Below are 25,821 nucleotides of genomic sequence, written 5' to 3' on the forward strand. Positions count from 1 at the left end.
GGACTCCCACACCTTCTTTGATTCAAGCTCCCCCTGGCCAGGGTTAAGAGCTATGAGGTCTAACCCTCATCTCCCATTTCATCTGCTCACCCTGACGGTCAATGTCAGTGGTTAAGAGCCTGGACACCCCTTCCAGTATTTGGCTTGTTTGTCAAGGTCGATATGACCCCTTGACTAAAGCCCAGCCTTGTATGAGCCTCTTGGTTGTGTATAGCATGTGATACTTGATTGCTTGTTTGCTTATTTGTGCATCTTTCATATTTGCTTTGCATGCATCTTTGTTTTGAGGAGTCAGATGTAAGACCATTGATTGGCTATCTGTTTCCTGTTCCTTTTGGGGAGCTAGATATAAGACCATTGATTGGCACTCCATTTCCTGTTTTATGTTGTTTTGTGGAGCTAGATGTAAGACCATTGATTGGCTATCTGTTTCCTATTTTGTTTCTTTTATGGAGTCAGATGTAAGACCAGTGATTGGCTATCTGTTTCCTATTTTGTTTCTCTTGTGGAGTTAGATGTAAGACCATTGATTGGCTATATGTTTCCCATGTTGCTTTGTGGAGTTGGACGTAAGACCATTTATTGGCACTCCGTTTCCCATTTGTTTTCGGAGTTGGATATAAGACCATTGATTGGCCCTCCATTTCCAGTTTTGTTGCTCCTTTGACTCTGCTTATTTGCTTATTGCTTTGTGTTGCCTAATTCCAAAGGAACTTCCTTGGATCATTTCTATGATCTTGAGAAAGCAATCCTGCATGTGGCTTTGTCCCTTAACCCTTTTGTGCTTAACCTTTGAACCTTGTTTTCATCCTTAACAAAAACCAGAAAAACTTTTGTGCAAACATGTTCACTTGTTTTCGAAACTAGAAACCTAGGCCTTAAGCCTCTGATTTTCAAAATCTCTTTTCACTAATACTCATTGTGAATGAATTTTAATGTCAACTTTGACTTCATTTTGTGAATAATTCTAATTGGTTAATTCAACCCACTCAATTGCTTTTGTGGCCCTTGTCCACTTGTTAATCAAGTTTTCATGCATTAGCTATAGATCTGAATTATCATAGTGGTTGATATAAATCTCACCGCATCCTTAGTGATTGAATTGTAAGACTTCCATGCTTATTATAGGGTTAACCCCTCACTAGCATGTTGAAGTCGTTCTCACGTGGTGGATTGTTGGTTCAGGTTGAGTTTTCTCCCGTTGATAATGAAAGACCTTAAGGCTTTTGTTTAAAATCAATCCACTTACTTTTGGAAATCTTTCAGTCGAACTACGGCGTTTTGATCCTTATCTTTCATGAAAGGTACGTAGGCAATGGATTCATCCATCCAAACACAAAAATAATAAACTTGTACATTCTTTTCTCACCTCTTCCCTCATGTTTGCACAATAAATATTTTCATAAACAATAACCTGATACAACAAGTTGTGAAAAGGGTTCCCTAGGAGTACCTAGGATGCATTGGGTGCCTAACACCTTCCCTTTGCATAATTACCCCCTTACCCAGATCTCTGTACCCCTTTTATTAGTTTTCTTTGCAAAACTTCTTAGGCTTTTGTTCGCTTTCTAGCCATTCCTTTGGATAAATAGAAGTGCGGTGGCGACTCTATTTTTGTATGCTTTGCTTTTGATTTAGTAAATAAATCTAAAGGCGATGAATACACCGCTACACTGAGCAGTATCGGTGATGTCACCTACAAGGTTGTCTCCCATGTGATATGGTGGTGACTTAAAATTCCCCGCAGCATTGACTTGTTAGGATCCTCAGCAGATCCCACTTCACCCTTAGCATTTTTGGTTTGGATGCATGTTCTCCATGTCCTTCCCCAACCAGAGTTGAATTCATCTTGCAATTAGGATTTTATATCCTTGATGATTTATTTCCATCCCTAGTAGGTTCTTCAGTTAGTGCTCCATCTTGTTGAGATTAGCCAAAAACCTAGTTGTGATGATCCATATCTTTGTTATTTGTATCCTTTGTGCCCGTTTGTCAGCATAATCATATACATACTCATGCATATGTATGCATAAAACACAGCATCAAATATTTCATTGTGAATTTTTTATCACATTGGTTTTTCTTCTGATCCCATGCTTTGGGGATATTATTTCCCCATGTAGATTTAGTGTGTTTGTCCTCCTTCAAGTGTAGAGTGTCAGTCCCTTTAAGTAGAAAAAGTTTATCTTTTCTCCTTTCCCCAATGAGTTATTTCCTCGTGGATGATTATTATTTCAGTTTCCTCCCCAGTTCATTATCTGGATGGAACCACTCCCCTTGAGTTATATCTTCATTGGGTTTAGTCTTGTTTGACCATTTCTTTCTAGTTCTTACCTAGATAGATATTTTGGTCCCCGAGAGTTTATTACCCAGTAACTGGTAATATTCCTCTTGATGTTGAGTACTTTACCTGTGTTAATTTACCCAGTAACCGGTAAAAGGTAATTTACTTCTCTGATTTTCTCCAGCATACTCGTTTTCGTTTCCCCGGCAAGTTTACCCTTGATATGTTCATCTTAACCGATGACGGATATTCTTCCTGTTTGGTATTCTACCCAATAAAAAGGTAGTTGTAATTCCTTCTTTCCCCAGAGAATTCATCCTTGATATGTTATCTTTAATCGGTGACAAATTGTCTCTTTCTTCGGTCTTCTACCCAGTAGCCGGTAGTTGTAATTCCTATTTGCGGTATTCTGCCCAGTAAATGGTAGATATAAATCATATTCTCCCCTCTGAGTTTACCCTTGATATGTTCGCTTTAACCAGTGATGGATTTTTTCTTTTCCTTGGTCTTTTATCCCCACGGATAGTTGTAAACCTTATTTTCTCGGCAGTTTATCCTTGATATGTTCACTTTAATCGGTGACAAATATTCTTCCTTTGAGTTTATCCTTGATATGTTCACTTTAACCAGTGACGGATACTCCCTCTTTGGTCTTCTTCCCAGTAACAGGTAGTTGTAATTCCTATTTGATTTCCTTTCACAGTAGGTCATTCTTACCCAGTAACCGGTAATGAATATGCCTCATTTTCTTTCTCAGCGAGTCATCCTTGATATGTTTACCGTAACCGGTAACGAATATCCCTCTGTCTGAGTATATTATATTCTTACCCAGTAACCGGTAGTAGATAATATATCTCTTTGACTCCTGTGTTGAAGTTTTTCTTCCCCAATTGAGTTTGGTTTCCTATTTCTTTGAGAAATCGAATCCTCTTTTGCGTGAATATTTCAGCTTTATTTTGATTTACGTACTTCCCCAACGGGTGTTACTTGTTGTATTGGTGTTATCCCAATACATGCAGATTTCCTTTCTCCCTAGTCCGAGTCATTCCAATGATTTAATTTCATGGAAAATCCCTCGTGTCTCCAGTAGTTTTCAAGTTTTAGCCTGGCCTATGCATCACTTTTATCCCCCAGAGTCTCTGTCTTCCTCGTGAGTTTTCCTTATGGGATGTATCATGCTCCTATGGACTTTCAGTTCCTCTGGATTCTTTTCCTTTGTGGCAATGTATTCCCCATAAAGATTCTTTTATGCATTTCATAACATATGCATCATGAGGTCTCTTAGGGACCAAAATTTGTCTCTAAATAATGTTATTTAAGTCTATTTTGCTGAGTTGATACGGAGATTTTAACCTTCACATCCTCATCTAGAATGTCCTTAAATAGGGACATCTGTAAGACCCTAATTTTGACCATAAGATCCCTCATGCTATCTCATCATTTGCATTGACTTTGGGATCACACTTTAGAATCCTCATTACCCCCTCATTGGGTTTGTATTGGGAGAGATCACCAAGCATATTTTATTGTGTCTTACTTTATTTTCTTTTGTTTACTAACCAAAATACCAAAAATATGTCTCTATGTGTCTTTGTTCCTTTGGTAGGTAGTGTATACATCCATTTATGCCCTATCAAGATCACAACTAGAACTTTACACCCTCAATGCAAAAAGATCAATCCAATAATGGTCCACATTGGTTCAAAACATCATTCATGTATCCCCATGTTATTAAGTTTCCAATTTGATCAAGAATTCATCAAGAGTTTGAAGCTTGTTTGCCTTGGAAGCCTTAATTCATCTAGGTATCTTGTGTGGCTTCCTCAGCAAGTTTCTTCAACAATTGGTCAAAGATATCAAGGTATACTTTATTATACATCATATCAAGCATATATGATCCTCCATGAGTCCCAAATATCAAGATAACTTCAAGTTTGCAAGTTGGTTCAAAGAAGTTGACCAAAGAAAGTCAATTGGTCAAAACTAGGGCTCCCTAGACCTTATCTCCTACACTTTTTGTCATATGAAAATGATTCCAAAATAAAATTTACTCCTTATGAAATTCCAAACAAATGTTGGCATCAAGATCTAGGTTTTCTTGGAAAGTCATTTTTTATGGTGAAAGATTATAGGTCATTTTGTCAGGGCCCTAGTTAGGAGATAAACTTCCAAGGACCATAACTTGCACAAATTTTATGATGTGAAGGCCATCAAAGTTTCATGATCAATTTCAAGATGCCTTCTCCAACTTTTATTCTTTGAGAAATGTAAAATTCAACTTGAAAGGTCATGTGCCAAGAGGAAATATTATAGGTCATTTTGGGTCATTACCATTGAATAAGCATTTTTCCTCAACTTCTAAAATCCATAACTCCCTCATGCAAAATCCAAATGGTGTCAAATTTGTGACCAAATTTAAGAAGAATGAAAGAGATACAACTTTGGTGAAGAAACTATTTTCATTTGAAGCTCATAGCAAAAGTTATTCAAGGTGGAAGAAGTGGTCATTTGACTTGGGACTTAGAAAATTTTCGACCATGTTTTATTTCTCAAACTTCCACCTCAAAATTCATCATGATCCAAGCTCCAAATGGAAAAGTGTTCAACATAAAAGTTGTTCCCCTTGATGCCACCTTTCCAAAATATCATGGATTACTTCATTTGGACAAACATTGAGGGACATGCACATGGTTCCTTTGTTGGGTTTGTTTTGGCAACTTTTGCACTCAAATGATTAGTTCCTTTTGCATGCTTCCATGTGATGAATTTAGTACCAAATATGCACAAATTGGAAGTGGATTGCATCATCGGTTGGGCCTATTTCAATGCTCATGCACCCATGCATAAATGTTGCTATTTTTGATAATTTTTGTGATGGTGCAAAACTGAATTCCATAGCCTATAAATACAAGTGCATTCCTTCAAGAATAACACACACACCTTGCCCAAGCCTTGCCAAGCCATCTCAGAACCCTACTCCATAGAATTCCTTGAAGATTTATTTGAAATCGAGTTTGAATTTCTCCTTCTGTTTTGGGATTCAAACCCCAAGGGTTCATTGCCATTTTCATCTCAATTGATCACTGCAAACATAAGGAGGAAGAACCAAGTGGATTCACATTGAGATCAAGCCAAATCACTGCTACCCGAAGGTGATTTTTCCAAAATTCAAGTCTTCGATTCTCACTCAATTCTCCTTTATTCTCTTTAATTATTGGTTTTCTAAAATCCTACAAATGTTGGCAACAAAATTGAGTTGCCTTGAGGTCAAATCGAAGCAACTCAGATCATGCACCTCTAAATTCAATTCCTCATATCTCTGGCCAGATTCGAGCTCCTGAGTTTTTTCTCTTTCAAATAGTATCCTTACTTTTTATTTTCTGAATGGTTGATGGTGGACCAATCCGGTGAGGTCCACCGGAGAAGACAACCGGAGTTAAGGCTTCGGTGATGTGTTGGCAAGGTTCTAACCATTTGATCTTGAATCCAAATTCTAATCTTGTCCCTTGATTCTGATTACCACTTGTACATGCGCGTTGACTATGGACTATGGTGGATGATACACGCTTGGCCACCAGATCTGCCACCTCAATTAATGAGGGAGATCTGACAGCCCTCGTTTTTTCTATTTTTTTATTCTAATTCTGATTTTTCATTTAATCCTTTTATTTTGTTTAATTCATATTAATTTCAGTTTTAATCCAAAAAATATGGGACTTTCACCAAAAATCTTTAAATATTTTCCTCTTCCATATTTTGAATATAAATCATTTTTTGTATTAATTTTGATATTTTTCATGAATTAAATGGTTTTTAATTTGTTTTAAATATTTTTAAAATACTTCTGACTTTCTAAAAATTGTGAAATTTTTTGTCTAAGGTCCTTTGACCTAGGATAAATCCCTTGGCCATTTATTTTGTGTTTTGAAGGGATTTGAGATTTTGTCCATTTTTAAATGCATTTTAATTCATTTTTAAGTTGATTTTTAATTGAATAAATGCTTGAAAATTATGTTTAGCCATTTTTATGGTCTTGTGATGTTTGACTTTCTGTTCGGCCTTGATCATGGTTGTTTGAATTTTGTTTGACCAATACTATTAGATTTAGGGGATTGATGAAATGTACATTTCATCTCCCAAAATGAATGGATAGTATTGATGAGATGAAATTCCTTCTGTGATCAATTTGGGTTTCTATTTCTCATTCCCTCTTCATCTTCATCCCTATTCTTCCCCAATCCATCATTGACCAATGAAATCTCTTCATGTCTAATGCTAGTTGATTCATCAATGACCTTGTGTCAGATGAATCAACATGAGTCAGATTGAGATAGGTCCTCCCCCCATTTCTTTTAGTGTGTGGTATGTTTTAGGAGTTTGGTTCTTTGTACCAAATCTCTAACATACATCAACACCTATATTTTTATTGCCCGGCCTCAGATAGTTGTGACTTCTACATAAGTCCAATTACAATTGCTTAATATAGAGCTAAATTTGATCAAAAAGGAATAGAATTCTAGTAAGTGAGATGATAAGTCTCTCATTTTATATGGTATTGTGTAAAGACTTGACCTTTTTTCCTTTCATGAGAGCTAGTGGCATACTTGTTGATTTATCCAAGTTGGAGCCCTTCTCATGGATGATGTCTTGGTTCAAGGATTCATACTTGTGAATGAATGGTTGGGTGTTCTCCAAAGAATGATTCAACAATTAAAACTCTTCACTAACATTTAACTCACTTTATTAATATTTACTTTTACTTTCAAGTCATTTACTTAATGCAATTTAAATTTCAGTACATTTATCATTTATCTGCCATTTACATTTCATGCAACTTGTTTATGTTTCAGTCCTTTTCACTTCACTCACTTGAGCCATATCCTATGATTGTATATATTATTTGCTTTGTTTTGATTCTGCTTGTGGTCTTAGGACCTTAAAACACCTAATAACAACAAAAATCCTGAAAAAATATCTTGGTGGATTGTTGAACTTGATTTGAACTTTTGGACTTAGGATATGCAATCTCCCTTGCTTTAAGGACTTGGCCAATGCAACTATCTGAGACTGAGTTATCCTTGCTTGTACCTTTCACTTGATGTAAGAGCCTTGATTTACTTTGACTCAACTGTCACTTTGACTTTGTGCTTACTTGTTATATTATTCTTATTGTTGATGTTTGATGTTTGTTCTAAGTTGACCAAGGGATATTTTCATCTGATACATTGGAAGAAATTGAAGACTGCTAGCTATTGGATTGCTTGGTTGGATATTCTAGCTATCTTTATTTGATGCCATGGCCTTCATATAATTGCTTGGATATTGCTTATGTTTGTTTCCTGCTAAAGTCCAAAGGAAAATGGGTTTCAATATGACACTCTTGTCTGTTGGATTGCATCCCATTAGTCAGATATTTTCAACTATCAACTTATAATCTTTGTCTAGGATATTCCCTTCACCTCCGCCCACTTCTTAAATTCCAAAATCTCTCCCTCTTTTCAAAAACTTTCTTTATTTGTATTTTCTAACTTATACATGTTTTAATGATTAGAAACTTTGGCCCTATGCCAATGAATTTTAAAATCTTTTCTTAATCAAATTTGTAAATGAACTTAACCATATTTAGTTTAATTTCAAAAAGACAAAAATAACTAACAACCCCATTCAAAACTTTGGCCTTTTGTGCCTTCTTATCAAACTTTTATTATTTTTACCATGAACTACGAGGTTTTTATCTCTCGTTTTTATGTTGTTACGTAAGCATAAGACCAAAGGTCTTGTCAAACATAAAAATATAATTAATGAATTCTTTTCTCATTCCCTCATTCTTTTTATCAAACATCATTTAGACCAAATCACTTGCACACAAGAAAGGGCTCCCTAGGAGTACCAAGGGCACTTTTGGTGCTAACACCTTCCCTCTATGTAACCAACCCCCTTACCTGTAATCTCTGACATTTTATTAGTTTTGATTTGAAAACTTATTATCTTTGGGTTTTGTTCGTACTTTTGCCCTTTTCCTTTGAAAACAATAAAAGCGCGGTGGCGACTCTGGTTTTATTAACGTCAAGTTTATCCGTAGCTTGATGGTCGTGAATTTACCGCAACAATTATTGAGTAGAATCTATTGTTGAAGATCAAAAAGGATTTACTGTTTACTGTAACTTTTGTCTCAAAAAGTAAAAGTGTGGGTTGTAAGAGTAGCGAAGGTGTGTGAAGTGAATGGAGTGAGTTTAAATAGAGATTTTTGCAATCATGACAAATAAAACTCAAACGTCAAAAAAAATATGACAAAGGAGTAAAGCGTGAAAGATTTTACCTAATTCCAAGATGTATTCACCCAATGTGTAACATCAACTGATCAGAGACTGTTCAATTTTCTAAGACAGTTATCTTTAAACTGTTCCACTAATCGAGACTAATTGATGGTTAATTAATGAATAAACTATTCAGTATCTATAAAGTATATTTGCGAAAAACACTCTAACATGATACATCTGAACTTATGAATCCTTCTCATTTCAGAAGTCTCACACGTTCAGAACAACCAACAAATCTCAGAGTCATATTTTACCATTCTGAGAGATAAACATTCTGAGAGAAACATCCTTTTTCATTCTGGACATAAGTCCATTTTTAATTTTTTTTATAATGAAAACAAATCTATCTTCAGCAAGGGGTTTTGTAAAGATATCAGCCCAATGATGGTCTGTATCAATAAATTTTAGATTTAAAATACCCTTCTGAACATAGTCACGAATGAAGTGATGTTTTATCTCTATATGTTTTGCTCGAGAATGAAAAATAGGATTCTTAAATAAACAAATAGAAAAATTATTATCACAAAGTATAGGAAGGTTACTCTCATATATATGGAAATATTCTAACTGGCTTTTCATCTAGAGCATCTAAGTCTTGCAGCTAGAGGTTTTTATATATTCAGCGTCAGCAGTTGAAAGTGGTATTATTGATTGCTTTTTGTTAGACCATGAGATTAGATTATCTCCCAGAAACTGACAGCTTCTAGAAATGATTGTCCTCTCAAGTTTGTTTCCAGCATAGTCAGCATCATGATAACCAACTAGTTTTTAGTATTTGGATTTTCTATAGCATAACCCAAGGTTAATCATATTTTTCAGATGCCTAAATATCCTTTTAACAGCTATTAAGTGGGACTCTCTAGGATCCGATTAGAAGCAAGCACACAAACAAACACTAAACAAAATGTCAGGCCTAGAAGCAGTCAAGTATAAGAGAGAGCCAACCATACCTCTGTATAACTTTTGTTCTACCTTAGCATTTACCTCATCCTTCTCAAGGATGCATGTAGGATGGATGGGGGTCTTTGACATCTTGCATTTAGACATGTCAAACTTCTTCAGAACTTCCTTGTTATACTTTCTCTGATGGATGTACGCCCCATCTGGAATTTGATTGATCTGAATCCCAATAAAGAACTTGAGTTCTCCCATCAGACTCATCTCAAACTCTGCCTGGATATACTTAGAAAATTCTTTGCACAAAGTAGCATTAATAGAACCAAATATAATGTCACCAACATAAATCTGAACAACAAGAATGTAATTTTTGAATGACTTACAGAATAATGTTGTATCAACTTTCCCTCTGGTGAAATCATTTTCTAACAGAAAATTGCTTAGTCTTTCATACCATACTCTGGGAGCTTGTTTTAGATAATACAATTATTTCTTCAGTTTGAAAACAAAATCTAGATTTGTAGAACTTTCAAAACTAGAGGGTTGGTGTACATACACTTCTTTAGTAATATATCCATTCAAAAATGCACTTTTAACATCCATCTGATATAAGATGATGTTATGATTAACTACAAGTGAAATTAAGAGACGAATAGACTTTAACCTAGCAACGGGTGCAAAGGTTTCTGTATAGTCAATCCCTTCTTGCTTACTATAACCTTGTGCAACCAATCGAGCTTTATTTCTAACTACCTCTCCTTGTTCGTTCAACTTATTCCTGAAGATGCACTTAGTTCCAATAATGTGAGTTCCTTTGGGTCTTGGCAACAGATCCCAGACATAATTTATAGAGAATAGATTTAGTTCCTCTTACATAGCCATAATCCATTTTGTGTCCTGAAGAGCTTCATGAATTGATGTAGGCTCTATTAGAGACACCAAACCAAAAAGGCTTTCTTTTGAGAGCTTGAAAGTGGATCTGGTTCTGATGGGTTCAGACTTATCTCCCATAATCAATTCTTCAGAATATGAAGATCTTTGTATGTGTCTTCTTAGAGGATTCTGAGCTTCAACAACTTCTGGTTGAGGAGCTTCAGAGTCTTTGGCTTCATCTTCTTTGGCTTCTGAAGTCTTTCCTTCATAACCTGAGTAAGTGATCTCCAAATATACAAATTTATCAACTAGATTTGACTTTTCAGAGTCAAGCTTATCATCGAATCTGACATGGATTGTGTAGCATGAAATTCATGATCATCAAGCTATTGACAAGCTAGAGATCAGTTAACAAGAGTCGCCACCGCGCTTTTATTGTTTCCAAGGGAAAAGGGAAAAAGTACGAACAAAACCCAAAAAGTAAGTCGTTTTCAAATAAAAACTAATAAAAGTCAGAGATCACAGGTAAGGGGGTTGGTTACATAGAGGGAAGGTGTTAGCACCCAAAGTGTCCTAGGTACTCCTAGGGAGCCCTTTTTGTGTGCATATGTATTTTGTACAAAGTGATGTTTACAAACAAATAGAATGGGGGGATGAGAAAAGAATTCATTAATTATATTTTTGTGTTTGACAAGACCTTCGGACTTATGCCTACGTACCAACATAAAAATGAGGGATCAAAACCTCGTAGTTCGTGATACAAATTTCAAAATGGATGCATTGCTTTTAACAAAATTTAAGTTTGAAAGGCACAGAGGCCTAAAATGGTTTGAATGAGTTAGTTTTTTTTGGATTTTTGAAAGTTTAAGTCAAGTATAGTTATGTTTATTTACAAGTTTGATTTAAGAAAATAAGTTTGAAAATGCAATGGCATAAGGCCAAAGTTTCTATCCTCTTGCAAAATGGTCAAAGTTTAGAACAAAAGTAGTTCACACAAAGAAAATTTTGAAAATGGAGGGAGAGATTTTGAAATTAAAGAAATGGGGAGAAGATGGAAAGATTACCCTATGTACAAAATTTAAAAGTTTAGAGTTGAAAAGATCTAACCAAATGGGTAGCAATCCAATAGACAAGAATGTAAGTAGAAACCCAGAATTCCCTTGGACATTTAGAATCAAACAACACACAAATTTACAATTATATTATCTTGAAGAGAAAGGCATCAAATAAAGATGGCCTCATCCAAACTTATCCATTCCATGATCTTCTTCCAAAATGGCCCATGTAACAGATGAACTCCACAAGTCACAGGTTCAAAATAACAGCTTCACAATGATCATGTTGCAGATGAATCTTAAATAGGTCTTCAAAGATGTATTAGATGAAGTTCAAATTGTAAGCACTTGGTTCTTCAGCAAGTTGGCATTGGCCAAGTCCATTAGCATAGGAAATTTGCCTAGGTTCTAAGTCCATTTGTCCAAGATCAATCCAACTGTCCACTCAAAAGTTTTTTAGGGTTTTTGTTATTATTATGTACATTAATGGTCAAGGACCAAACAAACACACAAACAAAATATCACACAATATGGTCCAAATGGACAAAGTGAAAATTGCATTATCATAAACAATTATGATGATATGAACAATGACAAATGAAATATAGTGCTAAAAGTAAATTGCATTAAAGTAAAAGCTTGAAATTAAAAGTTAGTAGTTAGTAGGTTAGAGGTTAGTTTTGTTGCTTTTCATTTCAAGACATTCTTTGGAGAGCACTCAACCCACTTATCACAAGCATGGATCCTTGAACCAAAATATCTTCCAAAGGAAGGAAAGAAGGCCAAGTTTCCACACAATACCATGAAAGAGAGGAGACTTATAATCTCACTAACTAGAATGCTTATGCCTTTTATGTCACAAATTTAGCGCTATGTTAAGCAATTGTAATTGGACTTATGTAGAAGTCACAACTATTTGAGGTCGGGCAATAGAATTTTGGTGTTAATGCATGTTAGAGACATAGTATAATGTACTATGCTCATAAAACATACCACACACAAAAAAGAATATGCAAAAGGTGTGGCCTAATCTCATCCATACTCATGTCAATTTTTCAATCAACTAGCATTAGGACTTTTAGATATCATAGGCCAAATGGAATGAATGAATTAAGAAGAGGAATGAGATGAAGTGGGAAGGGGATGAATGAGATCACAAATTGGTCAAAGAAGGATTTTTATCAAATTAATATCATTCATTCATTTTGGGAGATGGAATGTACATTCCATCAATCCCCTAAATCCGATGATATTAAATTGACAAAGTCAAATCAACCTTGACCAAGGCCCAACAACAATAAGCAAACTCATACAAGTCAATACAAATGGTCAAAAAAATTTAATTGCCATTTATTCAATTAAAAATAATAAAATAGTGCATTTAAATCAAATATGTTTTGCCCAATTCCTAAAATCTCATCAAAACATCAAATAAATGGCCATGAGATTTATCATAGGTCAAACAAGGTCAAAGGACCTTGGAGAAAAAATTTCATAATTTTTGGACATTTAAAAATATTTTAAAACCATTAAAAACAAATGAAAAATCAATTAATTCATGAAAAATATTAATAATGATCCAAAAAATAATTTTAATTCAGAATATGAAAGAGAAAAATATTTGAATTTTTTTTGTGAAAGTCCCATATTTTTTGGATCAATATTGAATTTAATATGAATTATTGAAAATAATGCAATTAAAAATTCAGAAAATCAAAAATACGTGGACCACTTGATCTCCCTCATTAATTGAGGTGGCAGATCAAGTGCCCAAGAGCGCGCTATCCACCATAGACCTTAGTCAGCGCGTGGCAACTTTGGTAATCAAAACCAACGCTCAGGATTAGAACAAAACACATGGATCCTGTGGTTCAGATGCTAGCCAACTCATCGCCGGAGCCATAGCTCCGGTCATCTTCTTCTGTGGACCTCACCGGACTGGTCCACCATGAACCATCACCAAAATGAAAAACAAGGACATGTTCTTAAAGAAAAAATGGCACTGAGCTCGAATCTAACCTCAATTCACTCCAACTCCAAGTATATTGAGAGATACATGGAGTTGAAATTTGAGGTACATGAACTGAGTTGCTTCGATTTGACCTCAAAGCAACTCAAACTTCTTGCCTACATTGGTAGGACTTCTGACAACCAAGGAATCAATAGAATTGAGCAAGAATTTGAGAGAATCGAAGAGTTCAAAATTTCTGGAAAATACCTTCAATGTAGGTCTGGATTCAATTGATCTTTATCTTGCTTGTGTTTGATCTCACTCCACTTGCTTGCAGGAGAAGGATTGAATGGTTTAGAAGCTATGGATTCCTGGAGAATTGAATTCCAAAACAGTGGAGATTCAAGCTCAAATTCAAGAGAATTTTTCAGGCTTATCCTTTGAGAAGTGGGGTTTTGAATTGGGGGATCAAAGCTGGCGCGATTGTGTCCTTATTTCTAAGCAATTGAAGCTCTATTTATAGCTGAAATGGTTGATAATTGCACACTCTAATTCACTTTCCAATTTTGGCAAATGGTGATGCAATGGTGCATGGGGCGCGCATAGGCCCATGAAATGATTGCTTGAGGTCCACATATGAATATCAGATGCTTTGAACTAATCTTGGATTGCAAGGCAAATGCACATTGATGTTTGAAGTTTGATTCTTGCTAAGTGATGTCACCCTATTTAAGCCATGCGCATCCTATGCATTTCTTGTCCAAACTGAATAAATTTGAGCTCTTTGGAAAGGTGAGATCAAGAGGAACAACTTTCATGTTCAACACTTTTTCATTTGGAGCTTGGAACTTGGAGAAATATGAGGTGGAAGTTTGGAAATTTTTGACATATCAAAATTTTTCTAAGTGTCATGCCATATGTCTCAATATTCCACCTTGCTTAACTTTTTATGGGAGCTTCAAATGAGAAAAGTGTCTTCATCAAAGTTGTAGCTCTCTCAATGACCTTAAAAATGGTAACCAATTTCATTTCATTTGGATTTGAAATGATAGGGTTATGCATTTTTGAAGTTTCGAAAAATCACTTGATCAATGGTATAGGTCAAAAGTGACCTATAATGTAACCTCATATCACATTCTCAAAAAATTTGAATTAGATTCCACTCCAAACATAAAATTTGAAGTAGACACATTTAATTTGATTGTGAAACTTGTAAATCTTTCATCTCATAAAAATTGAACAAGTTATGGCCTTGGGAAGTTGACTTTCAAATTAGGGTTTAGACAAAATGACCTATAATGTTTCAACATAGAAAATGATTTTCCAAGCACAAATAGCTCTAGGTCTCAACATGAAAGTTGTTTGGAATGTCATTTAGAGCAGGTTTTCTCTTGGAATCATTTTCATATGGTGAAAATTGTAGGAGATAGGGTCTAGGGAGACCCAGTTTTGATTAGATGAATTCATCTGGCCAACCACCATCAACCAACTTGCTAATTTCCAAATTTCTTGTCTTTCTTGGCTCATGGTAGATCATATATGAATAAGATGATAAATTTTGAAGTTTCCCTTGAGAAAATTGATCAATTGGTGAGATAGCTTGTTGGAGAAGTTACTCAAGATACCCAATCAAACTAGGGTTTCCAAGGCAAATCACCCTCAAACTCTTGAAGAAAACTTGATCAATATAACATGTAGAGAACATTGGGACTCATATATGATGCTTATAACCATTCTTGAATCAATTCTTGGTTGTGTTCTTTGTTCATGAGGGTCTCAAACCCTAGATGTTGAACTTGATGAATCAATGAGATCATGCCCTTCCTACAAAAGAGTTAGGCAAATGCAAAGACATATTTTTGGTATTTTAGTTAGTAAAATGATAATATACAAGTATGATATAATCACAATGTGCTTGGTGATCTCTCCCAAAACAAACCCAAAGAGAGAGGGGTAAGGAGGATGTCAAGACATGATCCCAATGCTAATGCTTATGATGAAATTGCATGAGGGATCTTAGGGTCAAAATTGGGGTCTTACAAATTGATTCTTCAATAATTTGTGTCTCAGTGTTATACATTCTATAGCCTTTTTCAAGCGTTCAGAGTATCCTAACATGATGCACTTTTGTGCCTTAGAATCAAACTTGTTCAGATTCTCTTTAGTGTTCAACATAAAACAAGAACATCCAAAAGGATGAAATTATGAAATGTTGGGCTTTAAATTCTTCCACAATTCATAGGGAGTATTACCCAAAATAGGTCTTATAGAGGTCCTGTTATGAATATAACATTATGTGTTGACTGCCTATGCCCAAAAGTGCTTGGCCATATTAGTCTCGTTGATCATGGTTTTACCCAAAAGTGCTTGGCATATTCTTCATATCTACAACTCCATTTAGTTGTGGAGTTCTAGGGCATGAGAAATTATGGGAAATGTCATTAGCATCAAAGAGTTTTTCAAAATCTTTGTTTTCAAATCCACTACCATGATCACTTCTGACTTTTACAATTCTGAGATCTTTCTCATTTTGCATTTGGGAGCATAAGGTAGTGTCGCATCGCGCGAAAAACCGGCGGGAAAAGAAAGAAACAACAGAGCCGCCACCGTGCGTTATTTATCCCAAAAGAGGGAAAGGAAACGCTCAGAGTAAACCTAGGAAAGAACATGGTCTCGCGACCAAAGAGGATGGGTTCGGGAGTCGGTTATGCGAAGGGAAGGTATTAGCACCCCTACGCATCCGTCGTACTCGACGGGATCCACGCACAATAGGAAGGAAAATGGTTGCTAAAACACTGCTCATACACACACACACTGACTGAAAGAAACGCAAGAAACTGACTGAAACTGACTCGGCAGGATGTCGCATCCTGGGCCTACTTAGTCTATCAGGCATAGACATCAGAGTCGAAGTAGTTCGGACTGGGGAAACGACACATGCTCGCTAGGATATCGCATCCTATGCATACGTATCTTCTCGGACGAGAGAAGAATCAGAGCATTCGTAGCTCGGCTGACACGCACACAAACAAACACAGGCAAAGGCAAACGTGGAGCCCGAATGCCAATCACTGGACTTATATCAGCATCCGAACCAAAACACACACAAAGAGGCAAACGTGGAGCCTGAATGCCAATCACTGGGCTTACATCAGCATCCGAACCAAACACACGCACACTGGAACCCAAATGCCACTCGATGGACTTACATCAGCTTCCAAGCACACAACAACACAACAAGTTAATAGGGAGTCGGGGACTCGAGCCTATAACTGTCAAGCACACACTCAAACAAACAGACAACAAATTGCTAAGGAGTCAGGCACTCGAGCCTAGCAACTGTCAAACAACACACACAAAAAAGAAAAAGGGCGCCCGGAGAGATCAGCTCAATCTCCTGCCTACATACTTCATCTGGTATGAAGATCAGGGCGATGTAGTTCCCCTACGCAGGGATAAAGGACTAGCCTAACCAGATAACAGAGGGAGACACAACTAGGGAGACTACGACTCGAGCCTAGATGTTATCATGCAAATCATCCCTAAGTTAAGGTTTCTAGCTAAATGGCACAAGGGCCAACCTATCCTAAGTATGGCTCACACAGGGAGCAAGCCACACACACTTAACTTGCACAGGAAGCAAGCCAAGCAAAACCTAACTTGCACAGGAAGCAAGTCTAAACTAATCCTAACTTGCACAGGAAGCAAGTCAAACAATCCTATCTTGCACAGGAAGCAAGTCAAACAATCCTATCTTGCACAGGAAGCAAGTCAAATAATCCTATCTTGCACAGGAAGCAAGTCAAACAATCCTACAAGCACAGATAGCACACGCTATACACAAACAAGTGGCTCAAACAAGGGATAGGTTTTAGTCAAGGGGTCATATCAACCTCAACAAACAAACCTCTGGAATGGGGTGAATGTGCTCTTAACCTTGCCATTGAGGGGCTAGGGTGAAGCAGATGAAAGGATGAAGTGAGGATGAGACCTCACAGCTCTTATCCCTGGCCTGGGAGAGCTCAAGACAAGAATGTGTGGGTTCAGAAAGTGGGAACCCTTCTACACATTTAGAACTGACTCAACTGTGCAATTGCACAAGATCTTGGGTTTGTATCTGTAATGCATCAACACAGTGGTGTGAGCAAAGCAGATGACACACTGAATAGTGGGGGATAGATTGCATATCCCTACCTTCCACCAATTGCCTCTTCACTTAGGAGGTCTTTGACTCTATGCAAGGACAAAAGTTAAACATCCACAAACATTGCCTCTTAAGGAGGACTTCAGACAGTTGCCTGGCCAAGTAACAGGCCAGGTCTTCCAGACTACATGGAGTAAAAGAGACATACCTCAATGCAAATTGCTTATACAAGCAAAGCAAAGCAAAAAGTTCACAAGGAACTAAGCAACTAAAAGCACCTGAAATAGTCAAGCAGATGTTAGTATGCAACTTCAAACAAAACAAACAGAAACAGACACCAACAGTTAATTGGAGGCACATGGATGTGCAAGGCACAAGGCTTAAGGCATGTGAGCCAAGCCACCTACAAAACAAAGAGGTTAGGCAATGATATTTGAGCAAGCTCAATCAAAAGAATTGGTCTCAATGGCCATTTGATGGTCAACCTGAAAACACAAGCTCAAAGGTGAGTAACAGGACCACTAGGGCAAGCCTAGGGTCAAAAATGAATGAGAAAGTCAAAACAGCAAAGGGCAAGCATCCCAAATCATGTTCAAGCAATTAGGAAACAAAACCAATTGGGCTCACATTCATATCAACCAATATCATCATTTCATGAACCATTTAGGTCAAAACATGGCAAACAGAAGCTCATAGAAGTCAACAGCAAGACTTGCATCTAAAGCAATCTAAACATTTTCCAAAAATCACCAAATAAATCATGATCAAACCTAACACATAGCATGGTATGCATGTAAAATTTCATCTCATTTGGACAAGTGGAAGGCAGTCAATGAAAATCAGAAAGTCAAAGCCAATTTGAACATGCTCAATGAAGTCAACCAAACATGCATCAACTTAGAAAAATCATAAGTCAAGAATGGTGTATGATAAATGAATGGGACTAAAGCCATGGCAAAGATGAGGATGTCTAGTTATCTCATGCAAAATTTCATGTCCATCCAATAAAGTATGAGAATTTCACAAATGAAATGGGAACATGTGTCACACAAGGTCAACATTTGACTAGGCAGGGAAGAAAAATCTCAAACAAATGGAAAATAGTTCAATTAAATCCAAGAAAATTCACAAGTCAACTAGACATACAAGAGTAGGCTCATGCAAATTTTGGGGTCATTTGGATGTAAGGAGGTAGGGCAATGAAAATCATGAAGTTGGACATCAATGGTGTGACACAAATTGTCACACCCTAATTCAAAAAATCATAACTCACAAACCACAAATGATAAATTCACAAACTCTACACCAAAATCACCATGAATGTGTCTAGTTTTAGCATAAAAAATTTGGGAGCCATTGGATACATTCTCATCATTTCACAATTGATTTGGCAAAGTGTACAAAATTTGGTCACATGTCACAAACCCTAAGGCCAATTAAAAACCACTCATCCAAAAATTCTGGAAAAATAATGATAAAAAAGTAGAGATCATGATGAACACAACACAAAAAATCCCATTGAATTTGGATCAAAAATGAACAAGTTATGATTTTTGCAAGATTGGTAATCAAAGTGAAGAAATTAATTGAATTAATATTGAGAAAATGGCATTTTGGTAATTCCCTGATTCACTTAACCAAACACAGTCGTTTTGGGCTTTAAAGGAAATGTTTTGATTGGATGAGGGAGCTTAAGCCAGGCAGCACGAAAATGGGGAAAAATCTGGGAAATTCAAAGCTAGGGTTTCATGAACAGTGGCATTCCAAATCGTGATTTTCGAACTTGCCTAAAAATTGCAATTGGCTATACCATTGTGATCATCAAACAACATACAACATGAGTCCAACATTGGTTTTTATTAAATCAAGCTAGGCAAAGAGAAATAAGTAAGACAAGTTTGGATCATCAAAGTTCATTTCAAAATATCTCAACCATTACTTGACCATTCTTAAAACTACAACCATCCATGAAATCAGCATCAAAAGATCTACATTAAGCATGCATCAATTTGACAAAATAGGGAGGTTGAAAATTTACCAATTTTGAAGCAGAATGAGAAACAGTGGTTGTTTGGTCCTTCTAGCCTGGAACAGATGCTCTTTAGGTCTTCAAGTGATGAGTGTTTGAAGTACTTTGCTTATTGATGCTTGAAATGGAGGGATACGAGTGCTGTTATGGAAATTGCTTTGAGGAAAACCAGTTGCTCCAAAGCTGCTTGCAGGTATGAAAATGCAATTGTAACCAGTTCAAAATGATGCTTGGACTGTGTTTTAGGCAAGGCAGGGTTTGGCCCTTTGAAAGTTTTGGATAGTTTTAGAAAATGGCCAAAATGTGGTTTTGAGCATGAGTGGATTTTCTGCTGGTTTGATGTGTTTGATGCTGCTGATGGTTTTTTTTTTTTGACAGAAAAAGGAAGTTACCATTTTCTGTTTTGATGTTGTTTTGTGGCCAGGCTGAGATGTTTTGTGTTTGACAGGGTTTGCCAATGCCAAGCACAATGAATTTTCAGAGAGAGGGTGGTATGCTGCTACTGTTTATGACAGGCAAATGAGGGTGGAAATGTTGCCAAGCCAGGCCAGGTTCATAGAGACTTTTGGTCAAGAAATTGGGAAGTGCAAAAGCAAGGTGTAATCTGGGAATGAGTGAATCAATGCAATGTTGGTTGGATGATGTTAGTGTGTTTGTCTATGACAGGAAATGCATTTGATGCTTGTCACAAGCCAGGCCAAGTTATTGTGCTTGGACAGAAGAATGAAAAATGGCCAAGGTGAATCAAGATTTTCTGCTGCAGAGTTATGTTGGTCTTTTTGGGGTTATTGAGTTTTGACAGCTTTTTCACATCTGCCAATAGCAAGGTCAATGAAAGATTGGTTGGTTTTAGTCCTGGGCATTCTTCTTGACAGCAAAACAGAAATGCATAGCAAGGCTTAGTTTTTTGTGTCTTTTGACAGAGAAATAGCCAAGTGAGGGCCAGGTCAATCCAGGATTTTTTGCTGCAGTGTTGTGACAGGTTTTAGAAGAGAAATGCCAAGAGTGTGTGGTTTGTGTTTGGTGGTTGTATTGGCAAGGCAGGTTTTTTCTGAATAGGCAAAGCAAATAGCAAGGGTGAGGTTTGAGAATGCTACTGGTTTTTCATGGCAGAAAAATATGATGGAAGTGGTTGGTCAAGCTACCTTAGTTTGTGTTGTATCTTTGATGCTTTTTTGACAGCAACAGAAAATGCAAAGCAAGGGTTTTGGTTGGAAAAATGAGTGAAAGTGTTTGTGGTATGCTGCTTGTGGCAGGTTTTTTGAGAAATAATGCAGGGCTCAGTTTTGGTTGGAAGCTTAGACAGATGGGAGGAATAGCCAAAAACAGCAAAATGGTTTTAGAGAGTGTATGATGTTGGTCATGTTTTGTTGGTTAGCAGGGTGCAAAGCTTCAGGTTTGGTTTATGCTAGGTTTTGGTGTTATTGTTTTTGACAGAAGAAAACAAGGTGAGGGCAAGGTCTATGTCATTTGGAAGCTTGGAAAGAAAAATGGAGAAATGCAAAGCAAGGTGAGTTTGGAAAAGGAGTGGAAGTGCTTGGTCTGCTACTGGTCTTGGACAGGAAAAATGCAAGGTGAGGGCAAGGTTGGTCTGTGGCTGCCACTGCCTTTTGTTGACAGGAAAATGGGAATGGCCAATGTGCTGTTCTATGTGATTTTGCCAGATTTTTTCTTTTGGTATTTTGGACCAGGTTTTGACAGAAAAAATGCAAGGCAAGGTTTGGTGTTCTTATGTTGGACAGGGAATTTGAGATGCAAAGCCAATAGCTAGGTTAGTTTTTGAGAGAAGGTGTTGGTTTGTTGTGTTTGTACAGAAAAATAGCAAAATGAAGGCAAGGAGAAATCATGATTTTTCTGCTGCAGTGGCTTGTTCTTGCTGCAGACAGGTTTTTCTGAAAAAATCCCAAGTGAGGTCTGTTGAAGCCTTTTTTATGAAGTCAAGAAAATGAGTATCAATGCAGCAGTCCTGTTATGTGGTTGTGGTAAAGCTAGGTTTGAGTTATTTGGAAACTTGGGCAGAAAATGCAAAGTAGCAGGTGAGTCTTAATGAATCAGTTTTTGTCATGAGTGAGTTTTTTTTGTCTGCTCTATTTTTGCAAGGCAGTGTCTTGGCATTGTGGTCTTGTGCAGACAGTGGTGTATGACAGAAAAAATTGAGGCCAAAACTGTTATGTGTAAGTACAAGCATGGTTGTGGAAGTATGGTTCAAACATGTACTTTTTCCAATTCTTAGGCAACTAAGCATGGCTTCTTGTTTTGCTGTTAATTTTTGGCTGCTAGTGAGGCTCACCATGACAGAAAAATGCTGCATAATGTTGCTAGTACAAGGCATGGTTGTGGAAGCATGGACAAGTATGGTGAATTTGTACCTTTCTTACAATTCAAGCAACCAAGCAATGGCCTTATGTACTGCATATTTTGACTTTGCAAACACATTCTAAATGACATTTATGAGCTGTTCCAATTGGCCAAATGTTGAAAAAATGTTTAAATCAAAAAGTCAACTCTTGGTCAAACTTACATTTAAATGAAAAAGGTCAAAATATGCCATTTTGATTGGTGAAGTTTTGGCTCATGAAATTTATATTTTTGGAAAGAGGGGATCAAATGTGACTTGTAGGAAAAAACCCCACCAAAATTGGCCAAACGGTTTGGGAGATATGGCCCTTTGAAGTTCAAGATTTTCTGAAATCGATTCGATCATAACTTGCCAACCACACATGGGAATTGAGAGTTCTAGGACTTTTTGGAAATGGGAGAACAAGATCTTCAACTTTCATGTTGGGCAAAAATTCATTTGAGGCTTGTATCATGATGTAAGTTTGAGGATCAAACTTTCCATTTATGGCAAGTTTCAGTTACAGGCCCAGTTTCCATTTTGGGAAATTCATGATCTGGCTCCAAATTCTTCCATGATGGTGTTTGGCATGATATATGATGACTATTTGGACATGAATGAACTCTCACAAACCAATTCCAATCACCCAATCATTGATTAAATGGACAGTTGACCAACAGTTGACTTTTAGGGTTTTTGGCTGACTGTGCATTGACTGAGGACCTCCAAACCCTAATTCCTTGAGAACTTGACTTCAAATGATGTCCCAAGTTGTATGAACTCTTGATTATTGATCATGGTGCCCAAATTCCACAAGAATGACCACCATCCACTGCTTTGACTGACAGTTGACCTTTTTAGGGTTTTTGACTGTCTGGGCATGAACTGCTGACCTCTGAGCCCTTAACCCTTGACCAAAATACTTCAAATAGACCTCCAAGCCATGTGAACTTGTTGGACAAACCCCAAGGCCTTGATTCAATGAGAAATTCCTTTGCTTGCTTGGTTGACTGATCAGGAGATTAGTTTGACCTAATTCTTGATTGCTTGCTCTTGAGGCAACTGAGGGACAATGCAAATGCTATGCAATGGATCATGATATGCTATGACCTAATATGAAAATGTATGCATAATGATAGGTGCAAATTTGAGGTACTACAGCTGCCCCTATTCAATCAGCTGGGAACCCGAATGGATGAGAGCGACGGCTGTCAGACTTTCAGGGTAAACAGGGATTGAATACCAAAGAACCGTAGAATTTGCACAATACAGGGATCCACCAATGGAAAAGTCCACTGGGATCTGATATTTATTGCTGGGTATATATATTTGTTTTTTTGGTTTTCAAAAGGTATGGCCACATCCAGACATCACAACGATGACGAATGGGAATAGAAATCACAACTAGATGCCAACGGACAACTAGGAAAAACTCGACGTTTACCAAGACCAACGGAGAGGTAAACAGACGCTATCGAATAACTGGGAGGGATACAACCATACGTCAACGGACGAAATGGGAAAAACTCAACGTTTACCAAGACCAACGGAGAGGTAACCAACTGGGGACGACCAGGAAAAACTCGACGTTTATCGAAACCAACGGAGAGGTAACCAACTGGGGACGACCAGGAAAAACTCGACGTTTATCGAAACCAACGGAGAGGTAACCAGACATTAATGAATGACTGGGAGGACTCGACCAGACATCAACGGATGAATGGGAGAAAACTCGACGTTTACAGACATCGGAAGATGATGTTTACAGACACCAAAAAGATTGACCAGACATTTGCAGATGAATGGGAATAAGAGAAACACAACCAGACGTCAACGGACGACTGGGAAAAACTCGTCGTTTATCGAAACCAACGGAGAGGTAAGTCCACGTGGGGACAGGTACAACTCGACATCATAGGACGAATAGGAAAAACTCGACGTTTATCGACACCAACGGAGAGGAGACTACTTCACTAGGGAAGAAAGACACAAACAAGTCATCAACGGATGATCGGGAAAAACTCGACGTTTATCGAAACCAACGGAGAGGTAACTCTGCATGGAGAGGGGTACAACTAGACATCATCGGATAACTAGGAAAAACTCGACGTTTATCGACACCAACGGAGAGGAGGAAACTCTACTGGGGAGAGTGAACACGACCAAATCATCAACGGATGATCGGGAAAAACTCGACGTTTATCGACACCAACGGAGAGGAGAAAACTTCTTCGGTCTGAATACCGGAAAATTGGCCTTGCGCCATGAGTACATCGACCTGATCGTCGGAAACTCCTTCGGTCTGAATACCGGAAAATTGGCCTTGTGCCATGAGTACATCGACCTGATCGTCGGAAACTCCTTCGGTCTGAATACCGGAAAATTGGCCTTGTGCCATGAGTACATCGACCTGATCGTCGGAAACTCCTTCGGTCTGAATACCGGAAAATTGGCCTTGTGCCATGAGTACATCGACCTGATCGTCGGAAACTCCTTCGGTCTGAATACCGGAAAATTGGCCTTGTGCCACGAGTACATCGACCTGATCGTCGGAAACTCCTTCGGTCTGAATACCGGAAAATTATAAGACATATTATCTATAGCCGTCAAAACATAGATAATACACTCGCATGGAAGATTATCCATAACCGGGTTGTAGGTTGTTAAATGAATAATCGACCAAAAAGAAAGGCATCTGGGTACCAGACTAGGTATGCAAAAGATGACCAATCAACAGGGGATAAAGCTGCTAACTCGGAGCAAGTATCCAAGGGGAAGACCCAATGGGGACAATACTGCTTGATCAAGGCAAGTATCCAGAGGGGAAAGAATATCAATATCACAAACCGGATACTGATAACTGCGAAGAGGGGATTACATCTACCGGTTAGTAGGCAGAAAACCACGGAAAAGTAACCAGTCATCATCGGGACGAGCACAAAGGGTTAATTCCAACAAGGGGAGGAAAGTGGGATTTTACAACTACCAGCTAGTGGGTAGAAAACCACAAAGATAGGACTTACAGCTACCGGTTTGGTGGTAGAGGCCAACAACAAACCCCGCTGAGGATGAAATGGATGAGTGCCGGTTAGTGAGCGACTATTCATTTATGCCCCAGGGCAGCACAAGAGATAGTCAACAAGAAGCCAATTTGGGATCGATCCAAAAAGGCAGACTGAATCAAGACTCACCCTAATGAGGAAAGAACTCAATAGGGAAAACCCATCCCATTAGGGAGGGAACGGAAGCAACCGTCATCCACGAGGATGTATCTCAGTGGGGAAATGGCAGGAAAAGATTGACACTTTCTGCTTAAGGGGTAGACTCTACATGGAGAGATCAGACACACCCATATTTGCTTAAGGAAAAAGACCCAAGCTGGCAAGACACTAACAATTGGGGAGTAACACTGCTGGGGATACCCGCTCGACTGAGGAATCACTTGTTAGGAAAACACCAACCTCTCAACCATGCTGATGAACCCAATTCTGAAGCCGATCCAATGGCGCGATGCTAAATTCTTTCCAACAACCCAATCTTGGCTGGTCGCCACGGCCTAGGGCTAATGGATATGCTTGCAATGTTGATGCATGAGTTTTTCTTGTTTTACACAATGCCCCATGATCATGGAAATGCTATGCACTAATGATGCAATATGCTATGCTTATCTAAATGCTGAATGCATAAACACACGTCTCCTTCAGAGACAACACCGGGGAACTCCAGGAACTGTGCTGGGGAATGGTAAATCGACTTCACTGGGAGGAAGACTCAACCAATCTTCAGATAGGATAAACCCTGCTTTGGAGAACGTCTGTTACTCTGCTAGGGATAACCCACGCGATCCATGGGTAGAATCAACTCAGCTGGGGATGCAGATATCAGTCTACTACAGAAACCCGTCCAATCCACTGGTAGGATGAACTCTGC

The sequence above is a fragment of the Lathyrus oleraceus genome, chromosome 7 (assembly GCF_024323335.1).
Source record: "Lathyrus oleraceus cultivar Zhongwan6 chromosome 7, CAAS_Psat_ZW6_1.0, whole genome shotgun sequence".
Lineage (NCBI taxonomy): Eukaryota > Viridiplantae > Streptophyta > Magnoliopsida > Fabales > Fabaceae > Lathyrus > Lathyrus oleraceus.